Source organism: Triticum dicoccoides, chromosome 7B (assembly GCF_002162155.2).
Source record: "Triticum dicoccoides isolate Atlit2015 ecotype Zavitan chromosome 7B, WEW_v2.0, whole genome shotgun sequence".
Lineage (NCBI taxonomy): Eukaryota > Viridiplantae > Streptophyta > Magnoliopsida > Poales > Poaceae > Triticum > Triticum dicoccoides.
Genome location: NC_041393.1, coordinates 458,415,052 through 458,423,114, shown reverse-complemented (window position 1 = coordinate 458,423,114; position 8,063 = coordinate 458,415,052). Strand labels below are relative to the sequence as shown.

At 47.5% G+C, this 8,063-nt stretch overlaps 1 long non-coding RNA gene across 3 annotated transcripts in view; it reads right to left on the bottom strand.

The window, feature by feature from the left end:
- LOC119341191 overlaps positions 1-3,385 on the bottom strand; it is a 5,023-nt gene extending 1,638 nt beyond the window's left edge. For 2 of the 3 annotated variants that reach the window (XR_005164956.1, XR_005164957.1), the window contains exons 1-2: positions 2,043-3,385; positions 748-987 (exon numbers count right to left, since the gene is read on the bottom strand). This is a non-coding gene — a long non-coding RNA (uncharacterized LOC119341191). Of the gene's footprint in view, positions 1-136; positions 664-747; positions 988-2,042 lie in introns of those variants that run through there. The other variant, XR_005164958.1, reaches the window with a different exon arrangement.
- Between the last annotated feature and the right edge of the window lie 4,678 nt (positions 3,386-8,063).

The following is an 8,063-nucleotide window of genomic DNA, read 5'->3' as shown; positions in this document are numbered from 1 at the left end:
CGCCGCCGCCACTGCCCGTGCCGCCGCCGTCGCCCATCCCCGCCGCGCCGCCGCCGCTCTCTAGCCGCCGCCGTGACCACTCTTCCAGCCGCCACCGCCTCCCTAGCCGCCGTCGCCTCCTTGGTCGCCGCCTCTCTGGCCGCCGCTCCTCGGGCCGCCGCCGCGACCACTCCTCCAGCCGCCGGCTACTTCAAGAGTTGCATCATGATGTCTCCCAGGCTACGGTTGTCTACTGTGACAACGTCTCTGCGGTGTACCTTTCCGCCAACCCCGTTCATCATCGCCGGACCAAGCACATTGAGCTGGACATTCACTTTGTGCGTGAACATGTGGCCCTTGGACACATTCGGGTTTCTCCATATTCCGACCGCACAACAGTTCGCCAATGTGATGACTAGGGACTGCCTACTTCCACCTTCGAGGAGTTCCGGTCCAGTCTCTGCGTCTGTGGCGACGCTTCGACTACGGAAGGGTGTTGAATATATTATGTGCGTGTATATTGTGTGTTGGGCCCACCTCCTAGTTCTGTTGTATAGTTGAGGTTGTAGCCCCATCTTGTACATCATATATACGTGCCGGGTGCACCACCGATCAATGCAATTGTGTTGCGCGGCCCAAGCCTCATCTTCTACAACATGTTCCAATGGCTTGTGGGGGCGGGGACTGGAAGGTGTGGTGGAGGAGGTGCATTCTTATCAGTAGCAAGTAGCAACAATATTAAGCTGAGCTCCCAAATTCAGCACATACCTCAGGCATAACCTCACGAAAAGCGTTGGTCTTTGTTGTAGTCTCACGACGACTGTATCACATGCTCACGTACGTGATGAAGGCCATCATCTCCCATCTCGTATACTTGTAGTAATTGACCAGGCTGATTGAGTACCGACATTCGATCTTCATCACACACACAAATAATCTCAACTTCGTACACACATGAAGTAATTCCACACCGGCCTCACGCATGTACTCCCGCCGTTTCTTTTTAGTCTGCATATAATGTTTGGTTAAAATCGAGCTTTGTAAAATTTGACTAACGTTATACTCCATGCACCATGAAATATTAAAAATTATCAACATTCACATTATGAAATCAATATTGTCAGATGCACCATGAAATATATTTTCATACTATATAGTTTTAGTATTGGATGTTCATATTTTTTATATAAATTTGATCAAATTTTATGTAGTTTGACTTTGACCAAATTTTATACGCGGAGTAAAAAGAAACGGAGGGAGTAATCAATTCTGATCCGCACTATCTGAAGAAATTAGTGTGTGATAAGTGCCCTCAACAACCATATATGCTAGAGTAGTATATATATGTGAGCACGTTGTTTGGGTTCTGATATCATAAGATAGAAAATGCTAGCTTGCTGCTCGCGCCTGATTTGGTATCTCTACCGTGCTAGAAATTCGCAAAAACAGATCGATCAAGATTGGTACATCAAAGAAGGATCTGAAGGTGTCGAAATTGTTGAGAATAGGAGACATCATGACTAAAGATAGGTCACTTTGCTTTCATACTCTCGTACACTAGGTTTTCATGTGTGGATGAGGTGTGGTTTGAATCGTGGTTAGTAGTTGAGGTACTAGATGGATTGAACATATGAGTAGCTACACACTGAGGCCCTGTTTGGTTCAAAGGAAATTCGTGAGAAAAGTGGAGGATTTGAGTTCCTGTAGTTTTTTCCTCTGTAGTAGCGTTCGGTACATAGGAAAGCCTGAACAGTAAACCAAAGGAAAGGCCACCACTTCCTTTGATTTCACAGGAACTCAAACATCCACCAGAACTTCATCTCTTCGCGTATGCCCGAGGCAACGCTGCAGCTCTGGACTCGCTGTCTTCCTATCAGACAGAATCTGCGTATATGGATGGACTGGGTCTAGATGGACCACGGAAAGGACATGTGAAAATAAAACAGGTGGTGCATGTGAGTTGTGTCCATCCGGGCAATGTTCGTAAATGGGCGTGCTGGGCTAGATGCCATCAATTTTATTCAACCAGTTAATAACTGCATTTTAATTTGTATGTTAATTACCTGTGTTCCGAACAGTAGCAGCCCAAAGTTTCCCTACATTTTCCAAAGGGCGCTTATAGGCGCCGGCGCACCGGCCTAACCATTTCGGCCGGTCGAGCCCCAACTGTTCGATGCAAGCACGTGTTGCCGTCAGATTGGGCTCTCGTGCAGTTCCTTTCTTAAAAAAAAAATGAATCTCGCGAGCACAACGGAAAAAAGGAGCAGCGGGTACCGCTGCCATGGATGAGCGAGGGCGACCAACTTCAAAATCACCACCGGTCGCGGCCCCCCGCCGATGGTCATCGCCGGTCCGCCCCTCGCCGTTGGTCGTCACCGTCGCCGATGATCGCCGTCGCCGTCGCCGCCGGTGGCCAGCTCCACGCATGTAACATCGGCACCCGTGGTTGTAGCTCTGGTGGCGACGATTGCAGCTTCAATGGCGAGGGCCATAGCTCGCCATCGTGCTCGTCGCCGCTCACGCTTGATGCCGCAGCTCGTCGGTCAGATCTCACCGTCGTAACATCTCGATCACCTGTTCCAGCAAAAAACGAGCGCCGTTCCAGCAAAATCGAGCGAGGGTTGTAGCAAAAAATCCATACGCTGGCTTGTGCAAGGTAGCAAAAATGCAAATACACCGGTTGTAGCAAATTTTGACATCGGTTGTAGCAAATTTTGACACCGGTTGTAGCAAAAACCGATGATTACCGTGGTGGCCGGCGAGCCCTGGATGCAGCACCGCAGGACGTCGTCTCCATCGCCGGCAGTGCTGGATGTAGCTTTTTGCTGCCCCGGTTCCAGCAAAAAAAGCTTCAATGGTTGTAGCAAAAAAACACTAGCTTCCAGCAAAATATGCGCCGGTTCCAGCAAAAGCAAATTTAGCAAGGAAAAGCTCCAGAGTCGATTGTAGCAAAAAATCAAGCTACTTCCAGCAAAATAACATGCCGGTTCCAGCAAAAACACAAAGCCGGTGCCGGTTCCAGCTCCTTGCCATGCCGGTTCCCAGCATGCGGCCGTGGTGATTGCGGTCGCAACATCCACGTCGTCCTGTTCCAGCTCGTGCTGAACACGGCTGCAGCACACCGGTTGGCGTGGTGACGCCATGGAAGCACGGCACCTCGTCGGTTGTAGCACGGTGGCTTCACCGGTTCCGGCATGCCGCAGGACGTTGACGTTCGCGTTGCCAAAGGCCTCTAGGCTGCAGCAGTGGCGCTACGCCCCTGATTGGAAGCAGGATGGTGCTGTGGGGGAGGGGATGGGGGTCGCGCTTGAGAGGCGATGGAAAAGGTGGAGCTCATCCATGGCTATTGAGCGCAAGAGGTAGGTGGGGATGGAGCAGAGGAGAAAGAGAGCTAAGCGGATGGAGTAGAAGATGCCTGAAAGGATGAGATGAAAAGGGGATCGGGAGAAAAAGGAGGCTGGGCGGTGGGGATGGGCCCAGTCACGCATGTGACTGACGCGGTGCAAGCGAGCGACCGACGCAATGTTTCGGCCGGCGTGCCGTTCCTAAACGTTTCCCTTTTCCAAACCTATGTTTTACACATGTTTTCCATTCCCATTCCCACGTTTTGCACTATTCCAATGTTTCCGAACGGGCCTGAGCCACTGGATTGTTTCATTACCATACATACCATAATTATCTCAACTATGATCTGAAAAGTTTACTTTATTAATTAAAGGATAGCAACATCGTCTGCTAACGATTTACAATGAAATCAGGCGGGTCATGAACCCATCGAGAAGGATTATTAGCACGACCCAACATGCTAACTCATGAGCTACAATATTTGACTCTCTAATACATTGCTCAATAGTAAACTTCCCAAAATCTTCGAGATAACTGCGACATTCATCCAAAACCGGTGCTGCCACCATAGAGTAGCCTCCATTTAGTTTGAGTGCCTCCACCACCGTGATATTATCTGATCTTACTATCACATTATGGCACCCTGTTTCCTTTGCTAGCTTCATTCCTTCTAGTATAGCTGCGGCTTCAGCTGTCTCAACATCAACTACATGTTCTAGTGTTGCTGTCGCTGCAGACATGAAATTTCCACGATAGTCACGGATGACCACTCCACAAGATCCTGCATAATCTCCTTCACTGAACGACGCATCGACGTTAATGACCATCTGACCAGCGGAAAACCCCGGCCAAATGTTCACTTTTGGTGTCATTTTTGTTTGTGCTCCACGAGCATAGTTCAGAGAAAGGGCTGCCACTGCTACGGCCGTTCGCCCTGGAGAGGCAACATCCTCACCTCGCACAAACTGTCTCCGTTGCCACCAAATATACCAACATGCTGTGGTGAACAACTCCGGTAGCTCAAGCACGCCATTGTATTGTCTTCGAAAATAGATATCACAAAGGAAAAACTCTATAATTGCTGAACCCGCTCGATCCATTTGACAAGTGAAATTTATATCGTCTGTGACCCCCAGAGATCTCCACACTTCTTGCGCTCTGGTACATTTAAACAACATATGCACGAGATCTTCTGCTCCTTCTGAACAAAACGGACAGCAAGATAAATTCCCCACATGATGGTTCATTAGCACACTACGACATGGTATTGTATTATGTAGACATCTCCAGATGTGAATTTTTATTTTCGCTGGCACTTTCAAATTCCACAAGGTTTTCCAAACTTGATGCGGTGCCATAGATGATCGGACCAAGCTGTTATCATGTGATGCATAGCTCATCTCCCACTGTTTATAGTTAGCGGAGCGTACTGAAAAAACTCCACTTCTTGTTAGATGCCATGCCACATAGTCTTCAGTTTCCACATGAAATAATGGGATTTGCAGAATCCGTTCCGCGTCAATGTTCCAGAAGTTGTACCGGATCAGTTGCTCATCCCATTCTCCCGTAATTGGGTATATGAGCTCATTCACCTTTGTGAGAACCCAGTTTCCACGAGCTGTAAGGATTTTCTTTGATACACTATTTGGAATCCAGCAGTCATCCCATATATCAATCTTGTTTCCGTTACCCACTCTCCAAATACAGCCATGTTTGAAAGTTTGAATTCCTGACCAGATGCTCTGCCACACATAGGACGAACCCTTCTTTAATTGGTTGTTTAGTATATCTCCCGTGGGGTAATACTTGGCTCGTAAGACTCGAGCACATAGAGAATCATAGTTGTCAATTAATCTCCAACACTGTTTCTCTAGCATCGCCAAGTTGAAGCTCTGAATGTCCCGAAATCCCATCCCTCCTCTCTCCTTTGGGATACACATCCTCCACCATGCAAACCAATGCATCTTGCGCTAATCCTCCTGATCACCCCACCAGAATTGCGACATTGCATCAGTGATTCCCTTGCATATTTTCTTTGGGAATTTAAATACACCCATCGCATAGGTTGGGATGGCTTGGGCCATCGCTTTCAGCAAAGCCTCTTTTCCCCCAAAAGATAGACTTCTCTCCTTCCAACCATTTACCAATGCTTGAATCCTTTCAATTAAGTGTTTAAAGCAGTCCACTCGGTCCACACCAATCATGGATGGTAGGCCCAAGTATCTGTCTGAGATGGTCTCAGTCATGATGTTCAATATTTGGCATACATCAGCCTTTACTTCCACATTTGTATTCGGATTGAAAAAAATAGAACACTTTGATTCACTAACCAGTTGACCGGACGCTGCACAATACTCATCCAAGATCGATCTCAGTGTGTTAGCATTCTGGTTATCCGCTCTCATGAGAATTAGGGAGTCATCCACAAAAAGCAGATGTGATATAGTTGGTGAATCTCTGCATACCTGCACTCCAATAAGGTTCCCCGCCTCTTCCTCATGAGCAATTAATGCTGACAGTCCTTCAGCACACACAAGAAAAAGATAGGGGGAGAGAGGGCCCCCCTGTCTCAAGCCTCTCGTTGGCAAAAAAGGGAGTGTTTCATTGGAATTAAACCGAACCTTATACTCGACCGTTCTCACACATGACATAACCATCGGAATCATTGGGCATGAAACCCCAACTTGGTGAGCATGGCCTCCAGGAAAGTACATTCCACTCTATCATATGCCTTGTGCATATCAAGCTTTATTGCACAAGTGCCAACCTTTCCCTTCTTCCATTTCTTCATCGTATGTAGACATTCATATGCCACTATGACATTGTCATTGATGATGCGGCCCGGCACAAACGCACTTTGAGTCTCGCTGATAATATCTGGGAGGAGAAACTTTAAGCGCGCCGCAAGCATATTTGAAATCACCTTATAGACCACATTGCACAAACTTATGGGTATAAATTGGGTAACTTTTTCTGGGTTATCCACTTTCGGAATTAAGACAATAGTGGTAGAATTCCACCCATCGGGCATAATGCCTGTATTAACAGCCTCCTGGACCTCCTTCGTGAGATCTCCTCCAAGCAAGTGCCAGAATTTTTTGTAAAAAATAGCGTGTAACCCATCCGGCCCTGGCGCTTTTAAATCACCAATACTAAAAGGAGCTTTCTTTACCTCCTCCTCTGTATAAGGTGCAATAAGTGACTCATTCATATAATCCGTAACCCTCCTCTTAACTTTATTGATAACATTCATATCCGGTACATTTACTTCAGCAGAAAAGAGGTGCTGACAATAATCACTAGTCAAACTACTCATAGCCTCATTACTCTCTCTCCAAACACCCGAGTCATCCATCAGGCGTTTTATATAATTTCTCTTCTTTCTAGCCGATGCAAAGTTATGAAAGAAATTGGTGTTACGGTCACCAAATTTGAGCCAGTTTGCTCGGTTGTGCTGAACCCAGTAGATCTCTTCCTTTTCCAAATTTTCCTCTATCTCCATTAACAGAATTCAGTGCCTGTCTCCCGCCTCATCAGTGAGGGGGCCCGACCGCAATTTTTCCAACTCCTCCTTCAGTTCCTTCAGTCGCCGTTGGGGTGCCTTCAAGATCGAGCGATCCCACTCATGCAAAGTGGAATGGACACTCGCTGTTCGTTCTGCAATTGGCGCCGATGGGTCTGAACGTTCCCACGCATCGGACACCACTTGCACAATGTTATCCTCTTGCAGCCACCTCGACTCAAAACACTTCCGATGGGTTTGAGAACCTACATGCGCATCTCCCTCGGTGTCAATGAAAGGGGTCTGTGGTCCGACTTTATATGCGCAGTGTTTGTGACCTTTGTATTTGGGAATAGTCCATGAAACTGACCATTGCATACCGATCTGTCAAGCCGTTCCCTGAGTCTCCTCCTCCTCCAAGTGTAAAGATCACCGCTGCAACCCATATCCTCCAACTCACAATCAACTAGAGCATCTCGAAAGTTCTGCATCATGTGCATTGGCCTCGGCGCTCCACCCTCTTTTTCATGGGAATACAAAATTTCATTAAAATCACCCGCTATCATCCATGGTAGATTAACTCGATGGTGTACATGACGCAAGCACGACCACGACAAGTGCTTATATTCCCACTTCCGCTCCCCGTAGAAGCCCGTAAACCTCCATACCTCATCCATACCATCTCCCACCGTAACATCTATGAACTTTTTATCTTTATCTCTCAACTGTATTGCCACAGGTCTCCTCCAAAAAAGAAGTAGCCCCCTACTTGCTCCATTACTTTCATGCACTTCCATACAATCCATTTTTAATTTTCTTCGTAGTTTCCCTGCCTTAGCTTTATTCAGATGCGTCTCAGACAGGAAGACGACATCCGGCCCCCACTGCTTCTGGACGTCCATAGGAGCTCTTTCTGCCGCAGCACTGGCCATGCCACGGCAGTTCCAGCATATGAGTTTCATTGCGCCCGGCGATCACCCTCGAAGGGAGTCGCCGATATGTTGCTGGACGTACTGTTTTCTGTTGATCTCAGTCTCTTTGGATCATGAATTTTCTGCGGGGTATTCATCTTACTTTTATCCACATGCTCTAGGTTGCTAGTGTTCTCCAAAAGATGAATTTGTTCTGACACATATCCTGGCGGCAGGGCTGTGCCTGAGCCACTCGGGCCACCTGTGTGCACTATCGGGCCATTGATAGTGCCATCCTGTCCTATCAGTCGCTTGCGCACGGAAGG